The 23,694-nt window shown below is 40.0% G+C and overlaps 1 pseudogene; it reads left to right on the plus strand.

The window, feature by feature from the left end:
- LOC101615448 overlaps positions 1-23,694 on the plus strand; it is a 111,473-nt pseudogene that overhangs the window by 75,637 nt on the left and 12,142 nt on the right.

The following is a 23,694-nucleotide window of genomic DNA, read 5'->3' on the forward strand; positions in this document are numbered from 1 at the left end:
TTCTGTAATGCCTTTCAAAGTTGGATGAAAATCTCTTTCAAGGCTACAGATGGGTCTTGTTGATGCTTTGATTAAATCGCTACTAGGGCGGCATTTCCGGTGCTCCTCTTTGGACTTTCTCTAACCACGGTAATTCTCGCTTTTGATTCCATTATTATGTCAAAGAAGACAGAAGAGAAAGTTAAATATTGCTTAATGAGTTTCTTTCTTCATCTAATGTGCAGACAGAAAAACATAGAAAGGAAAAATAAAACGATGCATTGCCAAACCTTCCAGTCATGGGATTTTTAAGATATCTAAAATCACTGGTTACAGAAAAAAAAAAAAAGAAGTTGTTTTTCTGATTTAAAAGTAGTTAAAGATCAGTAATTTCTCTTCATGTCTATAATACTCATGCATGCTGTGCATCCTTAAAATGAGAGCAGATTTAATTGTTTGCTATTATTTTCCTTTTAGCATGCCTATGATGATGTTGTCTTTCTTTTCTCTGGTAAATGAACTGTGCCCTCCAGAAAGGTGGTGATCACAGATGAACTTCTGTATTTAAACATCAAACGGAGCAGGTGGGGATTTCAAATCTGAGAAACAGCGGCAGAGCAAATTTTTTCTAAATGTTCACATGTTTTACTTTACAAAACTGTGGCTCATACTCAAGCATAACTATTTTTTTCAACTTATGTGTGGAAGGGATGTTACATAAACATTTTTAATAGAGGAAATGATTGAAAATTATACACAAGAGCTTGCAATGGCGTTATACACCTGCTAAGTCTAAAACCTGGGGCGTTTGAGGCATAAGGATCATTATAGGCCAACTAGGCTATAAAGCCAACTTCAAGGCTAGCCGTTGTTTTATAACAAAGTCCTGTCTGAAGATGGAAATACAGAGAAAATAGGAAAGGGGCTTTTTTTGTTTTGTTTTCTGATGCATACCTAGAGACAGCTAGTCTAGATCAGTTCTTCCTATCTGAAGCCGAGAGTGCATTTTATTTACCAAAATTAGACTTTTTTCTCTTTCTTGGCACTCAAGCAACACTCATTTCTGTTTCTCTGCTTAGGGGTGGACAGTGACTGAATGACAACAGAAATGATAGCCGTCATATCTAGTCTTGGCATAAAACTCAACATCCTGTTCTTCCACGTTCTTCTGAGTGTTTTTTTTTTTTTTTTTTTTTTTTTTTTGGTGACTTTCAGGACAAGTAACGTCAGTCACCCACCAGCAGGCTGCGGCTGAGTGGAGCACCACCACCCTGAGCTGCCCTCCCTGAGCTCTCTGACTGACCTCAGATCCGAGGCTCCCGTGATGTCCCGTGTTTCCACATGTGGCACATTGGTCACTGCAGCCTGGCGTCCTCTCATGGCAGAAGCACGCTGACGTTGGATCAGGGCAGACGCTGCCCTTGATGGAAAACAGAAAGATGGTCGGATCGGGGCTCCCAGCAGCACCTGCGGGCACGTCATCCAACGAGACAGGTCAGGCAGTTCTGCCAGGTTACGGAAGGGTCTGTGCTTTACTGTGGCATTTCTGAGAGCATCATTTCACTAGCCTCCAGATGGGAAGCGGAGCAGGCTGCGGGATGTTTCTGAGCATGAAGTCCAGCTTGATGCTCGTGGGAGAAGAGACCAGCTCAACTTGGACAGCAACTGTGCAATGGCTCCCACGTGAGCGTTTGAGCTCTCCGGGCCAGGGGCTTCTGGGGGCTCAGAGCACCAGGGCCATCTCTTGTACATGTGTGTCTATGTTCTGGTGTGACTATTTATGTCAGAAGCCTTAGATATGTCTCTTTATACTTTTTCTTTGTTTTGTTTTTTTCATTGTTGTGGTGGTTTGATTCAGGTGTCCCCCATAAACTTAGGTGTTCTGAATGCTATCTCCCCAGCTGATGGATATTTGGGAATTAACGCCTCCTGGAGGGAGTGTATTGTTGGGGGCAGGCTTATGGGCTTTAAAGCCAGTTTCCCCTTGCCAGGGTTTGGCACACCCTTCTGTTGCTGTGGTCCATCTTATGTTTGCCAGGGGGTGATGTCCACCCTCTGCTCATGCCATCGTTTTCCTCTGCCATCGTGAAGCTTCTCCTCAAGCCTGTGAGCCAAAATAAACCTCTTTTTCCCAGAAGCTACTCTTGGTTGGGTGATTTCTACCAGCAATGCGAACTGGACTGCAACAATTGTGTTTCTTGTAAACCTTTTTTTGATGGCAGTCCTCAGGAAGTTGTTCCCAAGGGAAGCAAGATGTGCATACTGTAGGTTAAATACCCTTCCTTCAAAATGCTTGGTACCGGAAGTGGCTAGGTTTTTGATTTTATTTTTAATTTTGGAATATTTGCATGATATGTGAGATATCTTTAAGATGGGACCCAAGTATAAACATAAAATTCATTTATATATGTTGTATAAAGGAAATTTTACACAATTTTTTAAAACATTTTATTTATTTGAGAGAGAGAAAGAGGCAAGGGCAGGAGTGAGGGAGAGAATGGGCACACCAGGGCCTCCAGCCACTGCAAACGAACTCCAGATGCATGGGTCCCCTGTGCATCTGTCTTACGTGGGTCCTGGGGAATTGAACCAGGATCCTTTGGCTTTGCAGGCAAATGCCTTAAGTGCTACGCCATCTCTCCATCCCATTTGAAAGATACTTTTATTGATTTATAAACAGAGAGAGAGAGAAAGAAAGAGAGAAGAGAAAAGAGAGAGACAGCCAGAGAGCAAGGCTTCCAGCTGCTGCAAATGGACTCCAGATCCAGTTACGTTTTGTGCGTCTCACTTTAGGTGGAAACTGAGGAACTGAACTCAGGTCGTTAAAAGTTTGCAGGCAAGCTCCTTAAGTGCTGAGCCATCTCTCCAGCCCCAGCTTTACACAGATCTGATGCAGCCTATCACATGAAGTTAAGTTTGGAATTTCCCATGTGTGAAGTCGTTTTGGCACTTGGAAGTCTCACAGATGGCACAGCTGAGATTTTGGATGCTTGGGTTAGAGGTCCTCCACCGCTCCTAACCACATTCAGCACCAGCAGAGTCCATCACGACTCAAGCATTTGCAGTCAGTGGGTTTTTGTTGTTGCTGCTGTTATGGAAGATGGGGAATTTAAATCCACTGAAAGTTATTTAGCTTATTTGCCTGTTTTCCACAAATGTCTCAACTTCTCAGCTTTCTGCATTTCTGCTTTAAACCCAGAGGAAATTACAGTTTTTATTTGAGGAAAAAAATAATGATTCATGATTGTGTCTTGATTTATTTGGCTAATTATGAGACGTGGAGGCAATTTGAGATTTTTTACTTTTATTTCTATACATAAAAACTTGATTAACAAGTCTTTCAGTGATCTAAATGTTCAGAATCACCTTGGCTTTCTTCCGTTTGTATATCATGCTTTAGTTTTTAAAGAAGCTTGGCGTTCTTTTGGGCTGTTGAAATTTATGCAGATCTATTTATGGGAAGTTTATAAATAAATATAAATTATACATAATACATGGATTAGCTAAAGATGTGCATTGAACTTTTCTCATGTGCACAGCTGTGTGAATCTAATATTTATGTTCTAAATCAAAAGTTCAAATGGGGCTCAGAAAACAACTATATGGTGTGTTTTTCTCATTTTCCTTGGAGCCAAGTCTTCACTATCATCATTGTTATTATTAATTTCTGTGCTGAGGATGGAACCTGGGACTTCGTGCATCTAGACAAGCATTCTGGCACTGATCTGCACTCTAGACCAAATATGTGAATGTGATGACGTGTATGGTAGAGCTGACAGGACCATACTCATGTTTTTGCCTGCAGTGATTGGTTGAATCTGAGTGAAGTCCACTTCATATAGGTTGGCTGCTCGTGGGGTTCTCTGAAGGTGTCTTCCACTGGTCTGTCTACTGTGCACACAGGTAGCTATGTTGGTGGCTCCTCTGTGTTCAGATTTGCAACCCTGGAGCTGTGGACCTGGGAATCTGCACTTGCATTCCTAAATGCATATAATTGAGAAGTCATTCTAAACATTTTAACCCATTGCCTGCAGATTTGAGGTAGGTGGGCACCAGAAAACAAAACTTCAGACCATTCTAATGTAAGAAAGTGCATGTAAGAGTGCAAAATAAGGGCTGGAGAGATGGCTTAGCGGTTAAGCGCTTGCCTGTGAAGCCTAAGGACCCCGGTTCGAGGCTCGGTTCCCCAGGTCCCACGTTAGCCAGATGCACAAGGGGGCGCACGCGCCTGGAGTTCGTTTGCAGTGGCTGGAAGCCCTGGCGTGCCCATTCTCTCTCTCTCCCTCTATCTGTCTTTCTCTCTGTGTCTATCGCTCTCATATAAATAAATTTAAAAAAAAAAGAAAATAAAAAAAATTTAAAAAAAAAAAGAGTGCAAAATAAAATGCCGCCAGTATGTGAGGAGAAAGGGAGGGCTTTAGTACAGCAATGCCTGCTGTGGTCTAAAAGGTCTGCATGTCCTGAGATTCACAGGGCCGAACATAGGGCTGTCTTATTATCAGGAGCCTTGGGTTTTCTCCCAAACTCCTTCTTCAAACAATTGGCTGAAGTGATTTTCTTGTAGTGATAGGATTGAGGTCTTGTGTCCTTGCTAGCTGTCAGCTTAGGGTGGCTCTCAGCTCCTACAGAATGCCTTCAGTTGCTTGGCATGTGGCCCTTTTTGCTGACAACAGAGCAACTAATTTCTTCAAATCCAGCAGGAAGATGTCTACTGTGGCTCTTGATTCAGACAGGCCCGCCCACAGCGATCTACCTTTCTACTCATAGTCAACCAAGTTCAGATCTTAATCATACCCACAAAATCACTCTTGCATATATATTGCAACATAATTGTAGGCAACCTCCCTGTTGCAGTCCGGTTCGCATTGCTGGTAGAAATCACCTAACCAAGAGCAGCTGCTGGGAAAAAGAGTTTTATTTTGGCTTACAGGCTCGAGGGGAAGCTTCACGATGGCAGGGGAAAACGACGGCATGAGCAGAGGGGTGGACATCACCCCCTGGCCAACATAAGGTGGGACACAGCTACAGGAGGGTGTGCCAAACACTGGCATGGGGAAACTGGCTATAAAGCCCATAAGCCCGCCCCCAACAATACACTCCCTCCAGGAGGCATTAATTCCCAAATCTCCATCAGCTGGGAGCCTAGCATTCAGAATACCTAAGTTTATGGGGGACACCTGAATCAAACCACCACACTCCCCCCACACATAAGGAAAGGAACTGTACGGAACATGTTTATGATGAAGTAGGAATCTTCAGGACATCAAAGAATTCTGCTTAGCATAGCATACCTCTTAGATCTAATGAGATTGCCGTTAACCCCTGGGGTCTATGCTTAACCCCAGGCCGAAAGTGCCAGAACTGATTAAGTGAAGGATGCCCAAGTACTGTTGGTAGTCCTAGAAAAGTCATTCATTATTGGAAAGACACAATAAAGTAGGTATAAAAATGGTAAAAAAAATCTTATAGAAAAAATATTACATGTGTGAAAAACTTTGTAAAATTACTATTGGCAAGAAAAAATAAGAAGTTGGTAAATAACTTTTATTAAGAGAACTGCATCCAAATATCACAATCAAAATGCCACATGTTCACATCGTCAGCTTTTACATAGTCCACCTTGTGTCATTGCAGAGCACTGAGCCTGACACTCTTGATATTTGAGAGACATAGTTCCAGAAATTTCCTGACTGGGTGAAAGAAACACCTTCTCACATTAAAAAAAAAAAAAAAATGTGACGATGTGGGCTATGATGAAGTAGGTCAGGATTTGTTAGCATACGTGGACCCAAGGGAACACATATGATGAGAAAGACTCATTAGAGCCAGGAGCTTTTCATTGACAGAAACATCCTGTGATTTTTCTAGAAATGTCTTGAGTCAAGAGAAAGAACATGAATATCTGTGTGTGTTCACAGATCTGCACACAACCGTACTCACAGATAAGCAAAACACCAGTCTGGAAAGCTCCTGAGAGATGGCTCATGGCAGCTGCAGCAGGAAAAATGGAAAGCAGGAAGGGTGGGAATCAGGTTGCAGAGACACAGTTACCCCTTTTTCATATCCGTGTAGAGCTGAATGTTTTTCTCCCTGCTATATGCAAGTGTTGCCCTTATAATTAAACAAAGTAGATATAATTAAGGTCTCATTGTGGCTCACATTTCACTGAAGACAGTGAAGTTCTTTCCTCAAAATTTTATTTAAGTGTGTGTGTGTGTGTGTGTGTGTGTGTGTGGCCATTTGTCACTGCAAACATACAAACACTGGACATATACATCACTTTGAGTCTGGCTTTATGTGGGTGCTCAGGAATTGAACCTAGGCTGGCATGCTTTGCTGGCAATAGTCTTTAGCCCCTGAGACATTTCCTCAGCCCCCAACGGTGAGGTTCTGAAGGTTTCAGGAGAACTTCCCCAGGGTTCTTGCTCTCCTCGACTACGAGCTGTCACGATCCACAAATGCTCAGAGGACAATGTAAAGCAAGAAAAGTGTATGTTTTTATTTAATCACACACACAGACAATGGAAAACAGTTATCCATGTAGTTCTGGGGTCTCAATGGGATGGGAAGAAAGTTTAGGACTCATGAGATCATGTTCACACGAGCTAAGTGTTCACACGAGCTAAGAGGAAGAGAAAATGAAACCCTGGCATTGGACATGCACATGACATATTTACTATTCTTCCTTAGTAAGCTGATTTCTCAGGGCAGCGTGGGATAGGGTCCTGTGATGGATTGAGGATATGACTGGCTTTCCTAAAGACAAGCAGCATGTGTCTATCTTACACTTAGGTTTATTGTCCCTTTCCATGAAACTGATGTGTGCCCCAGGAGAGGACTTTATCTTCAGATTGAGCTAAAAGCATTTGTGTTTGGTGTTCCTGGTTTGTGGATCATAAAAGTTGAATGAAAGCAAAAGTAGCTCTGTCAAGTATGCCATGCAGCAGGTGAGCCAAAAGCGTGGAGGCAGCACTTTGACGTCCCTGCGGCATCCTGCGGCAGTGACAAACCTATAAAAGGAATGATTAGCAATGGAAACACTGCGTCAGCTTTCAGAATAGCGGTACCGCAAATGACACCACAAAAGTTAGAACAGTATGGCATATTTTCTTATAAGATTAAGGGATTCAATTTAAAAAAAAACACCAAACTTTGCTTTCTTTAGTTGCAATTCTGAGGAAATTCCCACAAGTGCCTGAAATACAGAAAAGAAATGACCTGTCACTATCGCAGGCAATTAAAGACAATAACAGCAAGCAACTTCCTCCCATGGTGACCTCCTTGCATGCCCGGACATGAGAAGTCGGAAATAAGCTGCTTGGCACCTTTTGCTGCTGACTCCATTACCTTATTTTTTTCCACTCTCCTGACTTGCCTCTGTATACTTTCACATCCACATCCATGTTCATGACCATTCATTGCTTGTCAAAGATCCCTTCTAGAAGCTCTCCAAAACCTCTACAACCCTTTGGTGAGCAACAGAAAGCTTGCTGTCTTCAGAGTTTTGCAAAGTATGCCAAAAACTGATAAAATCTACTTCAATTTTTAGGCTTTATTTAGTTGAGAGTGAGAGAATCGGGCTTGTCAGGGCGTGCAGCCACTGCAAACAACCTCCAGATGCAAGTGCCACCATGTCTATCTGGCTAATGTGGGTCCTGGGGAATTGAACCTGGGTCCTTAACCACTAAGCCATGTCTCCAGCCCAAAGTTAGAGAATTTTAATTTTTCTGCCTTATAGTTTTAAGGATGAATTTATTTGTAATTCTGTTCTTTGTATGCACTTTTCTTCTACCGTCATGCGCTCACAGTAGTAATAATACGAAGCCAATTTTAACTTTGTTTCTCACAATCTCCTTCCCTGATTTGTACAGAGAGGTTTTACAATAGCAAAATGTTTTCTTTCTCCAACAGGTAGCTGTATGTAGAAATTTCCAGAAAGCATCTAACGTATGGACTTGACATTATTGTCTTGTTAAGTATCCGTAATTATCTTGAGAGTGGAAAGAGAAGCAGAGGCCAGTTCAGAGTCAGGCTACAGCATAATGACACAGAGGAGACGGGGAAGTTTCATAGGGTGAGAGAAGCCAGACGGAGACCACATGCCTCTTGTTCCTTTGCGTTCCCTGTGTCGAGATGCACAGTGGTGTCCTTTGAATGAATGAAGTCTGAACCTCACTCTGATCTGCAGGTCAGGTTTGCTGTTGCTTAATATTTCAAACCTGGGCTGGAGAGATGGCTTAGCGGTTAAGTGCTTGCCTGTGAAGCCTAAGGACCCCAGTTCGAGGCTTGATTCCCCAGGTCCCACGTTAGCCAGATGCACAAGGGGGCGCACGCGTCTGGAGTTCGTTTGCAGTGGCTGGAGGCCCTGGCGCGCCCATTCTCTCTGTCTATCTGCCTATATCTGTATATCTCTCTCTCTGAAATAAATAAAAATGAAATATTAAAAAAAATATTTCAAACCTATTTCCTCTCTCCACAAACACAGACTGTCTTTCTCTCACTTCTCACTTGGAAGGATGTGGAGAAGTGGGTGCAGCAGGATAGGAATTCTACCATCTGGACGTGAGCACGCTGACCCCTCATACAGACTGACTGGGTGTGGCTAGAAGTGATTGGAATGTACTCCGCATAGTTGTTGTCATCCAGATTTCCTTCACATATTTCCTAAGCTGCTTCTTGTAAAACTAGGAAAATGTAGTCTTTTCACATACTATTTCTGGGGGTGTAGCTCAGAGGTAGAGCATTTGACTACAAATATTATTTCGTTGAATTATTTCATAAAAATATGAGGATCATATGTGCTGCAATGAACAATTAGTACACTCATTACCCAGTTTAAGAAATAAAATATTCCCAAATCACAATAGCTATTGAAACCTGTTGTGATTCCTTCCCACCTGCCTCTACCTTGGTTGCCAATGGAAATCAGTATTATGACTTGTGTATTTGTAATTCCTTTAGTTTTTATATAATAGTTTGACTATGTGCACAGTCAGACAAACCTGATTGAATTTCACTGATTTGAAACCTAAAACAAGTGTAATATTATTTTCAACTTCAGTATTTCTTCAACATTATGTTTCTGAAGTTCATGGTTTTTTATAGGCACCCAAAATTCATTCACTCATCTTCTGTGTACTATTTCAGCCTATCATGAGGTTTTGCTGCTGTGATTAAGGCCATCATGGCCATTCTTGAATGTGACTCCTGGTATACATTTGCCAGAACAGTGTATCACTGGGAATAGAAATTGCTGACTACAGAGTTCTCAGAGCTTGGATATGCTGAAATGTACAAGATGGATTTTTCCTGACTTGTTGCAACATCACACTTCTGCCCATTGTGTATGACGGTTTCCAGAGCACCACATTCTCACCAGTGTGTGGCTTTCCCAGAACTTTGAATCTTTTTCATTCATCATTTGGGTTGATTGATGACTTAAAATTCAAAAGGATCAAAGAGTGCAGCAAACAAAGTTTCTCTCATCTTCAATCCCTCTCTCCCAAGCAGAATATTGCCAGCGTCTTATGTGTTTCTAGAGATATAGTCTGTGCACATCAAAGAAAACATGTGTATACCTATTTATTTGAGTGCCTGTATTATGTGTATATATGCAGATAAGTGGCAGTATGTCAGGATTCTGCACCCAAGTGATTTGATTCAGTGATAAATTGGGAAATTATTTCATATTGGTGAAAAATAAACTATATTAAAAAATAGTTATCTTTCAATAACTTCAGATGATAAAGTTGACAGAATAATTTGAAAAAAAATCCCTTTTAGTCTACCAAATTCTCTAGATTTTACTATTTTGTCATGCCATCTTCCCTCTGATGTTTACTATCTTTGCAACACTTGAGAGTAGTCTGCAGCCATCACACATTTTTACCATTACAAATATCTGCTTCTCAGAACCACCAATGTGCAATGATGAAATTCATAAAATGTCACAGTGGTGTACTTTTACACAGTGAATTAATATTTCAATTTAGCAATTTTCCAAGATATTCTTTCTGACGTTTGATGTTTTTATGATGGTTGTTGAGTTTATATTGTTCTAGTCTCTCTCTCTTATGCCTTATACTAGTTACAAATGTTTACTCTGTACCTTTATATGTTAAAAATATATAACTTTTTTGATTTTACAGAACTCACAGATAAGAGACAATCTTAAATCTCAGAAAAGACTTGGGACTTTGGAACTATCTTAAGTTGGTCAAGACTGTGGGTACCTTTAAAATTGGACTAAATACAATTTACAATGTGTGATGGTTTAAAATCTAATGGGAGCCAGGGGTGGAATGTGGTTTGAATAGATGGTTCCCAATATATTCAGTGTTTTATTAGCTTGCAGTGTGGATCTGCAGTCACATAACTGGAGGAGATGTCACTGGGTAGATCTTAAGGTGTGGTGGAGGGTTTGAAATTCCAATCTAAAGATATGCAAAGTGTGCTTCCCTAAAGTTCCTAAAGTGTGCTGTGAGGTGTGGCTTCTGGCTTGTGATTTCTCTCTCTCTGTCTCTGTGTTTGGACCTACAAAAGCTGGCCAGCTTCTTCTGCCATTATGGAGCTTCCCCTGGATCTGTAAGCTTCAATAAATATCCCTTCCTCCATAACTGTGCCTGGTCTGGAAGTTCATCTCAGCGAACCTAAAGCTGTCTGCTACATATCTACTACAAGAAAGCCGTTCTGTCTCTCTTGTTTGTTCACTAGAAATATCCTCTCGTGTGAGCTTATGGTCTTCTATAAATTATAATTCCCCAACATCATTAGCTATCTTTTGTTCAGGTTTTCCCTGATTTGGCAAACAGGAATCACTTTTTTTTTTTAAATTTTATGTTAAAGAATTTATTTATATGCAACATAATTCTCCCACGTAAGGGACCTATCACCACAATCAAGATTGGAAGAGTTTCTTATCTTGAGGGTTTTCTTTGCCCATGGAAATCAATCCCTTGCCTTGTCTGCCAGCCTCTGGCAACCACCAAGTCACTTGATGTCATGAAATATTTTACATTTTTTCACTATTTCATATAAATGAAATTGTAAAATCAGTAATCTTGGCATTGACACAATTTGGTGAAGAAAATGTTTTTTCTTTCTGGGGGATAGGTTTTAAAAAAATATATATTTTATTGATTGATTTATTTGAGAGAGAGAGAGAGAAGCAGAGAGAGAAAGAAGCAGAGAGAGAAAGTAGTAGAGAGAGAGAAGCAGAGAGAGAGAATAGACACACCAGTGGCTCTAGCCATTGCAGATGAACTCCAGATGAATGTGCCCCCTTGTGCATCTGGCTTACGTGGGTTCTGGAGAGTTGAACTAGGATCCTTTGGCTTTGCAGGCAAATGCCTTAAGCCACCTCTCCAGCCCATAAAATGGTTTTTCTTAATAAGTGCCTTTGTAGATTAGCTAATATTTAAGGTTTATACATACAGTAATAGTTTCAATTGTATTATAAATTTCCTTTCACATACTATCCTTGACAGGTTTGAGAACAAGTTCACTATAACCTCATAACATTATTTACAGATGGTTTCCTAAAAAGTACATGTAAAAATAATGAGATAATTTATTCCTTGAGAGTAAAGAAGGAATCAAACTTGTAGAAAGATTTTTACTACTAATTCAACTTAAATATTTTAAAACCTTTGGGAAGAGTAGAGGACAGAAAAGACTTAATGAAAACCAAATACATATATTAAAATTTATTTTAAGAATGAAAAAATAAAAGCTCTTAAATTTTTTCTTTTATCTGGGAACTCAGGAAGCAGAGGTAGAAGGATTTCTGTGAGTCTGAGGCCAACCTGGGTCTACAAAGTATATTATAGCTCAGCCTGGGATAGAGTGAAGTTCTACCTCAAAAAAATTCTTTCAAAATTAAATTTAGCAAATTATTCATATCAGGCTGTTGATCTTTTAATTTAGCTTTAAAAGTGCTTACACAATGTCTTCTGTAGTGTCTTCTGAATTGAAAAATCTTTGTTTTATTGATAATTATTTCCTCTTTTTAAATTTTTAATTAACCTGTATTAATGGTATATATTATAGTGCTATGTTTCAATGTATGAATATAGCATATCCTGATCAAATCAGGGAAAATAACATTTCCCTTTTCTTATCATTTCTTTATGGTTTGAAACTTCTTTATAGATCTATATACTTTAAGAATATAACAGATCATTACAGAATATGGACACTCCATTGTGCTATGGAACTCCGCAACTTACTCTTTCTACATTCTGATAGTCATTATCCAATAGTCCTTCTATTCTTCCCAATCCCTACTAATAATTGTATGCATTGGTTTGTATTAGATGTTTCCAATAAACTTAGGTGTTTTGAATGAGTGGTCCTCAGCTGGTGGCAGTTTGGGAGGTGGTCACTTGAGGGAAGATATGTGTTGCTGAGAGCAGCTTTTGGTGTGTTATAGCTGGTTTTACCCTCGCCAGAGCTCAGCTCACTCTCTTGCAGCTTTCTGCCAGCTGCTAGGACAAGAAGTGATACACAGCCTCCACTCTACCATCCTTTCCCTGCCATGCTGAAACTTCCTCTTGAGACTAAAAGCCAAAAGAAACCCTTTCCTCCCATCAGCTTCTTCTGGTTGGGTGCTTTGACCCAGAAATTCTACATTAAGGCCTGTTTTCTAAGCTTCTGGGTATAAAAAAAGAAAATAAGACCATGCTTGTCTTTCTTGGTCTTTATTGTTTCACTTAACAAAATGTCCTGTAAGTCTAAACATTTTGCTTCAAATGACATAATTTTTCTCTTTTTATGGCTTAATAGTACTATACTATATATGTGCATATATATATGTATATATGTATGTATAAAATCATATATATAAATGTGACACACACACACACACACACACACACACACACACACACACACATATATATATATATATATATATATATATATATATATATATATATATATATGAAATCATATTTTCTTTAATAATTCATCCTTCCTTGGGCACTGAGACTAATTCCACATCATACCTTCCCTACTGTGAATACACCCACAATAAATGTGGGAAGAAAGTATCTCTTTAGCATGCCAGTTTCATTTCCTTTGGATAAATATCTCCAGTGGTGGGATAGTTACAGCTGGGACATTTCGTAGATCTAATTTCAGTTTTCTGAGAATCCCATGTCCTGTATCCCATAATGGCTGTTCCCCCTGACATTTCTACCAGAAGTGTGTGGAAGCATCTTACCTCACTGCATCCTTACAAACATAAACTTTTACTATTTTTTTCAGTCATTTTAACTGGAATGGGATGATATCTCATTTTAGTTTTGATGTTTATTTTCTTGAAGGCTGGTGTTTTTATTTTTTTCAAATACATGGGTATTTTTAATTTATAAGTTATTAGTCTTATGATTAATTTTTGTCATAGATTTCTAATTTTGTCTTTTGTTTAAAGATTTCAATGTATATCTGCTTTCCAACTGAGACCATAAGTGGAGAATAAGTTCCTTTGAAAGACTTCTTTCCTGGCAGGTGGAGCTCTTTATTTGGTCCATTTTTTTCCCCTGCAATACCACAGTTGGTTTCTTGGCTTCTGACCTAAGATGTATTCTCTCTGTTAGCTTCCCCAGGGACAGTGGCAGATATAGGTTATGAGGTTATTGCTAACTTGCTTGCTTTCAGATCATTTTCTCTTTTATCTTATAGCTCTTTTAAATACTGTCATGCAAGCTCATCAATGCATCTTAAAATGTGCTTGTTATATTTTATCCAGAGGCTATTATAAGAGGAGAGAATTAAAAAAAAAAATCAAGCCTGTGTGCTGCTCAGAAGCTGAAGTTCATTTACTTAAACTCAAAAAACTTAAGACAGAAAAAGTGATTTTCTACAGTAACAGTGCTATTTAAAAGGACATGTCATATGAGCAGTATACTACATATGCAATTTTAACTTTTCTGGTTGCCACAAATAAAAATGGAAGGAAATAAGGGTAATTAGTTTTAATAATCTATTTTTAAATGCAAGCACAAAATCTTCCTCTTACTTAAAAATGAGTTTCTAAAGTTTTTTAATAGCATATTTAATCTAATAACTAATGTAACTAAAATAAGTTTTAAGGTAAGATTATTAATAAAATATACACTGCTTGCACTCTCTTCAAAACCAGTCTGTGTTTTATTTTACTCCCTGTGCACCTTTGCCCTCTCAGCTATGTATCTAGTGTTTGTAGCATTTGTTTTTGTTATGTGTCTTCAGTGTTTCTGGACACTGTAATCTCTCCCATCTCTTCCTGGGAAAGGGCTTTGTATTTTGCCTTACAAAATGACCCCTATGCCAACAAAGAAGCAAAACTAGAAGTTTGTTTAGCTTAGCGACTTTAATTCATATGAGACAAGGCTATCCATGTTTTTCCTAATTGTTCTAAAAATGTTGCCTTGTTAAAAGATGCTTCAAACAAGAAGTGGGAGAGATGCTAGTTTTAGAGCTTAAAGTTTTGGAGTCAGACTAGAACACTATTTGATGAAGCTAGAATTTACACCAGTTATATTAAAGTGTTAAAAATAATTCAGTATTCTTGTGAATGTTATAGTTTTGAAGCTGAAAGGATATTTTTTTCATTGCTAATGGATAAATTTATCATTTATCACACTGAATATATTTAATAATTCATTTTACTACAGGTTTAATGTGAGGAATGATGAGCTAGGGACATGGTTCAGTTGTTAAAGGTGCTTGCTTGTACACCCTGACAGCCAAGGTTCGATTTCCCAGTACCCATATAAAGCCAGACACACAAAGTGGCACAGGCATCTGAAATTCATTTGCAGGGGCACCAGGCCCTTGTGTGCCCATTTACGCTCTCTCTCTCTTTCATCTCTGTTTGCAAATAAATAGAAAATATTTTTAAATGATGAATTACCCATCACAGGTAGTACTATATGTTAGCTCCGTTTCATGCACTGAGAATAGAAGAAGAGATAATTAAATTTTGCAACTGAAAAACATCTATAGTTACCTGTCCATACAGACATGCATACTACATTTTAAAATGATTTATTTATATATAGAGAGAGACAGAGAAAGAGAAAGAAAATGGATACACCAGGGCCTCCAGCCACTGCAAATGAACTCCAGATGCATGCACCACTTTTGTGCATCTGGCTTTACATGAGTACTTGGGAACTAAACCCGGTTCATTTGGCTTTGCTGCTGAGCCATCTCTCCAGCCCACACATCTCATTTTGCTGTAAATGTAACTAGTACTATTAATCTATCATCTATTTATAATCTATCCACCCATCCATCTGCCTATAGAGAGAGAGGTACTTTGAGAACATATACAATTTTGTATGTATAGATTAGGAAATTTTCAGAGATTGTACTTGCTTCAGGTCTTGAGTACTGTTCAGTCATGAATGCACACATTTGACAATAATTTCCAAATAAATTTGACATATGGAGGCTGAGTGGCATTCCTAATTTAAGCAGTTAATTATAGCTAAATTTCAAAAGCATTCATTTATCTGCTTCAGATTTTCTTTAGGCATAGTCATTATCATCCAGAAATGATAACAAAGCAAAACATTTCAAAATGATTAAAAATGTCACTGTTGTTGGGAGAAAATTGTCAGGGTTGCTTTATAAAGCCATTTTTTTTTCCTATGGATGGGAGATATTCATATTAATGATAAAGTAACTAAATATAACTGGTTCAACCTTTATAGAATAAGAAGAATATGAATTATCTTCCCATGTGCCCAAGAACTTTTTCCTAGGGCATAAGAAAGTTAATTTTCCCTTCTAACTCTTGCTTTTGCTTGATTAGTTAGTATATCAATACAGAATTATCCCAGTACTTCTTAAAAATTTACAGAAAGACCTTTCCTCCTGTCCTTCTTCCTACTGTCTGCTCTCTCTCCCTCCTTTCTTCCTCCCTCAATATGAAACAGGTGGACCAGGTGTGGTGGTGCACACTTTTAACCCCAGCTCTTGGGAGGCAGAGGTGGGAGGATCACTGCGAGTTACTATGAGTTCAAGGCCACCTTGAGACTACATAGTGAATCACAGGTCAACCTGGGCTAGAGAGAGACTACTTAAATCTCAACACAAAGATCACAGCCCATTGTGGGCTCACAAGTTTCTCAGTCGCTATTCCCTTGTCTTCATGTTAGCTGTGGGTAAAAGCAAGCCACAGACATTTTTACCAGGTTGGAAATGCATGGGGAGTTTGCTTGTCTTTGACATTCAGCAGTTCTTAATAGTAAAAAAAAAAAAAAGCAGTGGGGGGCGGAGGCAGTGGTTAGTAATCTAGCTAACACCCTTCAGAAACAAATACCAATGAATGAGTGGCACACTTCAGTGGAAGGGGACCCTTCTGAGCGTACACCATGAGAGGCAATCTCTTTGTCCCCATCCCGGCCCCACCCACAATCAGCATGGGTGGACATCTGGGAGACTGTGGCGTCAACACATTTCAAAGGCTCAACAACAGGCATCGCTGATCCATTTCAAAGGAGTTCCAATCCTTTGATCTCACTGGGTGCAATGAGGACCAAAGTCTTGTCCAGCCCACATCTCTGAGGCAGACCCAGTCAGGCAGCTCCTTGGAGCAGTAAAAGGATCAAAGCAAACATATTTCCTATACATCCGCTGTGCTCCAAAGAAAAGGATGCATTGTTTCAAATGAGTATAGAGCTTTGCTAGTGGTTTGAAATTGGATAATAAATACCTTCTCAATACATATTTATAATGGAACTATAATAATAAATGGCTACTTAGCAAACCACATTCCTAAATGATTATTAGAAGGGAGAACAGCATAGCTAAGGCTCAACTCTGCTGAAGCCTAGTATGTGGCTGCCTGGGCCTCAAAGACTAAACAGAGAGGAAGGCACTCTGCCCAATGGGCTGGACGTGTGTGCCTGGAAGGTGCAGCCCTCTCTCCCCAGGGCAGAGGAAGGAGCAGGCAAGGATTTAGCTGGATAGGATGAAAATACCAGGCGGCCTTCTAGCTCCTTCACAGTCAAGCCGAGGCATGCAACGTTATTAGTCTTATTAGAGCATCATCAATTCTCTAAATGTCACATTCATCCCTACTCAAATATCAGCAAAGAAGTATAATCCAAAGACAAACATAACTTGTTTGGTGATTACTCAGTGTTTATAAATAGTCACATTCTGGCTCTCCTCCGAGGAAAGCGTGAGGAACATCAGGAGATGATGGTTCTTGTCTAGATCAGCCCTTCCTTTCCTGTAGACCCATGTGAAGAAGAGGGTATTGGGCTAAGGAGATGGCTTAGGGGTGAGAGCGCTTGCCACACAAGCTGGGGGTCTGAGTTTGATCCAGGCATCCAAAGGGAAAGCCTGGAGTGGCCAAGCACACCTACCATCCGGAGGAGACAGGAGAATCACTGGGGTTTACGGATTGGCCTCCGCTTACACATGCATGGGGCGCACACATACTATCCATATATGACATACACAGACACACACACACACACACACACACACATGAAGGGGGCATGTGGACTGCACTCTTCTGACCACAAGTCTTATCAAGTTAAACCCTGAGGCTGTTATCATTGACATCAAAGTGTTGTGCCAGACCATACCCTGGTCATTCTGGCCAGCCCAGTAGGAAACGTGACTTGATTCCAGCTTTTCTATCCCCGCTGATCCTGTTGTTCTTCGTTCTTAGGACTGGGGTGATATTCTCATGAAGATCTCACTGACCTCGTCGTAGCTTTCCAATCCATCCACAGTGCTTGCATTTTACAAAACGTCTTAAGAGAACAATAATCCTATGAGGGCTTTGGTAAGGGAGAAAAATGTTTTTCAAAGTGAGGTAAGTTTGAGAAATGTTATATATTTCTTTTCTTAGGGGAATAAAATGAGTAAGTTAATAATTTTGAGAAACCCTAAAATTTCCTTAACTGTATCTAACCCATTATTTTCCAAAGTTTATTTTATCAGAAATCATCTTTAATATTAACTATTACCATTCTCTCCCTCCCCTACTCCCCCCTCTCTCTCTCTGGCTATGGAATCAAACCTAGGGACTCATGATGTTAAGCAGCATGTATTATAGTGTAAATATACTTCAAACATGAGTTGTATCTCTAAATATCCCAAGTTCTCTAGAACTTTTATTTATAAACATATCTCACATGTATGCTCAAGGGATCATTCTAAGACGGGTGTGTCATAATGGTGCTTAAATGTTGCACTGGCTTTCCACTAGAATCAAGTTCAAAACCACATAATAAAGATACAAGAGCCTTTATGCTTTATCCCTGGTAACCTTTCAAATTCACTATCAAGCTTTTCCTGACACATCACCCTCCTATTTTCAACCCATATTATGTTCTCTAAAAACCTCCTGTGCTATGCTCTTTTCTAGATTCCTCTTCCTACCTCATTCCAGAGGAAAATTTCCATTTCATCTTCAGATCAAGCTCAACATCATCTTTTCTCACAAGATGTCCTTGCCACCACCCCTACACCACCAGCAACCATCAAGTTTCGTGTGCTGCAAACCTCTGGGAGCCTTGGCATGCATGTGGACCCAGAGAGTCTGTCCTGTGCTGTGTACACATGTCCCCACTGCATTTTAGAGCCCTCAGCAGAGTGGAGCCTTATGTGCATCAGTAGCTTTTTAAAATAGATTAAATTCAGACTTTGGTAAAAATTTGTTAAAAAAAAGAAGAAGAAAAATTAGGTAAGCTGTTTGACACACCATTGTGATAGTGAAGAGAATTACACTGGGTTCTCTCAAATTTAATCAATAAATATTAGATTAGTTCAAATAAAAGGACTTTTGGGCTGGATCATTGGAATTCTCATTGGAAAAAGGACAGCAATATGTGGAGAGTATTTTAATTATATTTAGGCTACTGGGTTTATTTGTTGCTTTAGACTCCAGATCATATTCTGGTGAGCTGATCCTAACACAGAAATATTTAGGAAAATTCTGTGTGAGCTCAAAGAAATCTCATAGGTCTACACAGCACAGTGGTTGACAGAAACAACTACAGCACGTTCTGCTGAAGTCTGTTACTGACTTAGTACTGGGCATCTGGCCCAGCAAATTGGCATACAACTACAATTTGTTGAGTAGAGCAGTATGATGATAAGGAATGGCACCCAGTGGGCAGTGATGTTTAGGCAAAGCCACAGGGTGGATTTCATGGCTAACCGTGTGTACGGACAAACACAAAAGCTGAAGAGAAATTTGCGTCTTCGGAGAACACTGAAATGCAATGTTGGAAACAAAATCAATGTTTCCATTAGCACAGAGTACTTGAGTGAAGCCAAGGCCAAGGCTAAAATATAACTGCGGCAACATAATTGAGTGCCTATACTCAGTACCCTTGTTTATCTTCCCGCATTAAAGTGATGAAATGAATTTACAACTGCCCTTGAGATTTCCCAACTCTCAGAAGTAATACTTTTCTCTTTTAAGATGATTTCAAAGGAATAAAATCAAATATTCTCAAAACATTTAGGTAATTCTTAGGCAAATAAATGCATTTCTTCTGATTAATTATGAAAGGGTGTGTGTGTTGGGGTGAAGCTCACCTTCTGTCTTTATTCCCTTCAATGCTTGTATTCCTCAGCAAACTGGACACAGCTCAATAAAGATATTGCCTTAAAAATATTTCTCAGTGATGACAGTGTTTGTTCAGATGTGATTCCAGTCCTTCTGATTGGTGAACTGTGTTGCTTTTAGACTCCGAGATAATGTAACTGAACCGACATTTGTCAGTTAATGCCCTTTGGGTCCTTTCCTGCATAGGAAAGGATGATATCAAGTCGTTTGTTTAGATGCTTGCATGAAAAGGTGATATTCATTTATTTTCCTCTCCAACAAGAATGCAGTGATCTCATTCTGTGTTGGGCATTATATCATGGATAGGACGATAAATGAAAGTAGTTCTTGGTAGCCTAGTAGGGAAGATAAGCAGATAAATAAGCATATGCTACACAGCGTTATAATTTTACTGTAGGAACAAGGACTGGATGCAGTTGTTGACAGCTCCACATTGCTGGCATGAACTTCCAAACAGACACACTTTGTGGGAGGAATAGGATTTGTTTCAGGCTTACAGATCCAGGGGAAGTTCCATAATGGTGGAGGAAGCGGACTCCCATTTATAAATCCAAGCAGAAAGACACCATCAGCCTGCACACATCAAAAGGCAACAAGCAGCAGGGGTCCTGGCAGAGCTCAGATCTCTGTGCACACCTCTGGACTAGAAATCAGATCAGTCCCCAGGGTCACCTCCTCCAGCTAGGCAGCTGGAGGCAAGCTTGAATAAAACACCTGGGTCTATTGGGGGACATACATTCAAACTGCCATAGATGCCAAGGGAATAGAGAGTAGAGCACCTAACCCAGCCTTGGGCTGAGAAACATTCATCAAGACAGCTCTTAACACAGGACGACAATGCTGCCTGTGACTGGGTCCCACAGTCCTCTGTGGGCCAGTCTTGCTCTTCAGGCACAACGGGGCTCCCTTTGCCTCACATTCTGATGGTGCTAAGGACTCACGGTTGCCTCTGTTGGGATTCATCCCCTTTCCCACCCCAGTGCCGCGTATTGAACCCAAGCCCTTGTTTCATAGATGGTAAAAGTAAGCACTGTGCCATACCCTGAGCCCTGTTTTCTTCATTAATACAACTAGAAAATGTATCTCTTTTTATGTCTAAAAAAATGTAGATTTTATCATTTTTGCCAAAATAACATTATTTTATAGAATGAAATATATGATACGAAATAGAATATATGAAAGTCTTTTCCTGTAATTGTTTTATTAGTTTTGCACTCAGTGAATACAGTCAAGTTGGTAGCATTGTTAACCTCCTCCCTGTCCTCCCCTCTCCACTGCGACGCTTCTTGTTGGGGTACATGGGTCATGCATTATGGGGTTAGCCATCAGTTATGTCTTTATTTCACCGAGAAACTCCACAAAAATACAAATGAACAACAAGAAGTTTTTCCACTGCAATGACAATGGAATAAAGGGAGAGGCAGTGATTGCTCCTGCATCCTCTCTCCTTCCACATAGGCTACTGAGGCATGGAGGAAGGTGACCATGTATTCAGATTGATACCTTTAATAGTAATTTCATTATAAGTTATATTTCCTCTTTCCAGTGGGACATCATAATCACTGTTAAAAGATCACTAGTCAGGCCAGAATGATAGCTCAGCTGTAAAGGCACTTGCTCAAAGAGCCTGACAACTTGGAATCAATTCTCTAGTACTCATGTTAAGCCAGATACACACGAGGTGCATATATCTGGAGTTTGTTGGTGGTGGCAGGAGGCCCTGGCATGCCCATACTCATTCTCTCTTTATCTGCCTATTTCTCTCTGTATCTTTCTCTCATGCTTTCTCAAATAAATAAATAAAAATATATTTTTTAAAATCACTAGTCATAAATACAATAGGTTTAAACATGAAATTGTAGGGTTTTGTTGTTTTTGTTTTTTGAGGTAGGGTCTCACACTAGCCCAGGCTGACCTGGAATTCACTAGGTAGTCTCAGGGTGGCCTTGAACTCATGGCGATCCTCCGACCTCTGCCTCCTAAGTGCTGGGATTAAAGGCATCCTCCACCCCGGCACGCCCGGCATGAAATTGTACTTTTGTGGGTAAGTTCTTGAGTGTTGCACTGCCAAATGGATCAAATTAACATTATTGGTTTAAGTATATTTACTTAAATCCCATAAATATATCATCATTGGTAAACCAATTAGAGAGTAGAGTAGAATGGAATCAAATGAAAGGAATTTTCTTATGCATACTTTGCAGCACTTCCAAACATGTGGAACATGTGAATGGGTTTCTCAGCATCCCACTGACATTACATCCACTGCTATGCCATAACAGCCACAAACAATGGCAAGAACTAATTTAGTAAACATGGCGAGTTCATCCAATTGACATTTACAAAGATCTCCACGTATTGTGCCTGGGTCTTAATTTATAAAGGTGACAGTAATGACATGGAGAAGCCAGTGCCAATGAAAGAAGGTTTTTTTTTAAAAAAAATAATTTATTTATTTGAAAGAGAAACAGACAGAAAGAAAGAGGAAAAGAGAGAGAGAGGGAGAGAGAGAGAGAGAGAGAGAGGGAGAATGGGCATGCTGGGGCCATGTGCCACTGCAAATGAAATTCTAAATGCATGTGCCACTATGCACATCTGGATTTATGTGGGTACTGGGGAATCTAACTTGGCCCACCAGACTTTACAAGCAAGCACCTTTTATGGCTGAGCTATCTCTCCATCCTGAAAGAAGTTTTTTTTTTTAAATTATTTTATTTTATTTATTTATTTATTTATTTTTTCTCAATTTTATTAAACATTTTCCATGATTATAAAAATTTATTTTAAGGGCTGGAGAGATGGCTTAGCGGTTAAGTGCTTGCCTGTGAAGCCTAAGGACCCCGGTTCGAGGCTCGGTTCCCCAGGTCCCACGTTAGCCAGATGCACAAGGGGGCGCACGCATCTGGAGTTCGTTTGCAGAGGCTGGAAGCCCTGGCGTGCCCATTCTCTCTCTCTCCCTCTATCTGTCTTTCTCTCTGTCTGTCACTCTCAAATAAATTTTTAAAAATTTTTAAAAAATTTTATATTCTATAGGTTCCTAGAGATAAGACAAAATGGACCAGTCTGGGCTGCATGGGAAAGATGGATGCCAGAAGACAGAAAGAAAGGAAAGATTTATCATTGCATCAGACCCATCTGTCCTGCAGTTTCTATAGGAAAGGCTGGCACAGTGAAGAGGTTAGAACTGGCAGATTTGAATAATTCCAGTGGGCTCTGTGCTACAGGGGCAGACTCTAGTGGCCAGGCCTTGGCTTTGGGATAGTTAAAGCAGAATCATGTACTGGTCTGACACAGGAAGTGTGCCACCAGACTGCTTCTCATATCACATGTGCCCCTATATTGTCTCTATGAATTGCCTAGCCCAAGAGGAATCTTCTATCCCCAGCCAGAAATGTTCTTTAAAAGTAAGTATCTGGGGAGCTGGAGAGATGGCTTCATGGTTAAGGCACTTGCCTGTACAGCCAAAGGACCCAGGTTTGATTCCCCAGGATGACCCACATAAGCCAGATGCACAAGGCGGCACATGTATCTGCCCATTCTCATTCTCTCTTTCTCTACCTTTTTCTTTCTCAAATAAATAAATAAAAATAATTTTAAAAAAGTTTAATCGATCTATTTGTAAGCTGAGGGAGACAGTAAAGACAGAGAGAGAGAGAGAGAGTGAGAATGGCACCAGGGCCTCTAGCCACTACAAATGAACTCCAGATGCATGTGCTACATTGTGCATCTAACTTTACATGGGTTTGAGGATTTGAACTCAGGCTGCTAGGGTTTGCAGGCAAGGGCTAACCTCTAAGCCATCACTGAAGCCCCAGAAATGTTCTTTTGAAACATGTCAGATAATCAGGGCTGGAGAGATGGCTTAGCAGTTACGCGCTTGCCTGTGAAGCCTAAGGACCCCGGTTCGAGGCTCGGTTCCCCAGGTCCCACGTTAGCCAGATGCACAAGGGGGCGCACGCGTCTGGAGTTCGTTTGCAGAGGCTGGAAGCCCTGGCGCGCCCATTCTCTCTCTCCCCCTCTATCTGTCTTTCTCTCTGTGTCTGTCGCTCTCAAATAAATAAATAAATAAATAAAAACATGTCAGATAATCATAATATGTACAGAAAGAAAAATTATGTGTGTGTGTGTGT

The sequence above is a fragment of the Jaculus jaculus genome, chromosome 7 (assembly GCF_020740685.1).
Source record: "Jaculus jaculus isolate mJacJac1 chromosome 7, mJacJac1.mat.Y.cur, whole genome shotgun sequence".
NCBI lineage: Eukaryota > Metazoa > Chordata > Mammalia > Rodentia > Dipodidae > Jaculus > Jaculus jaculus.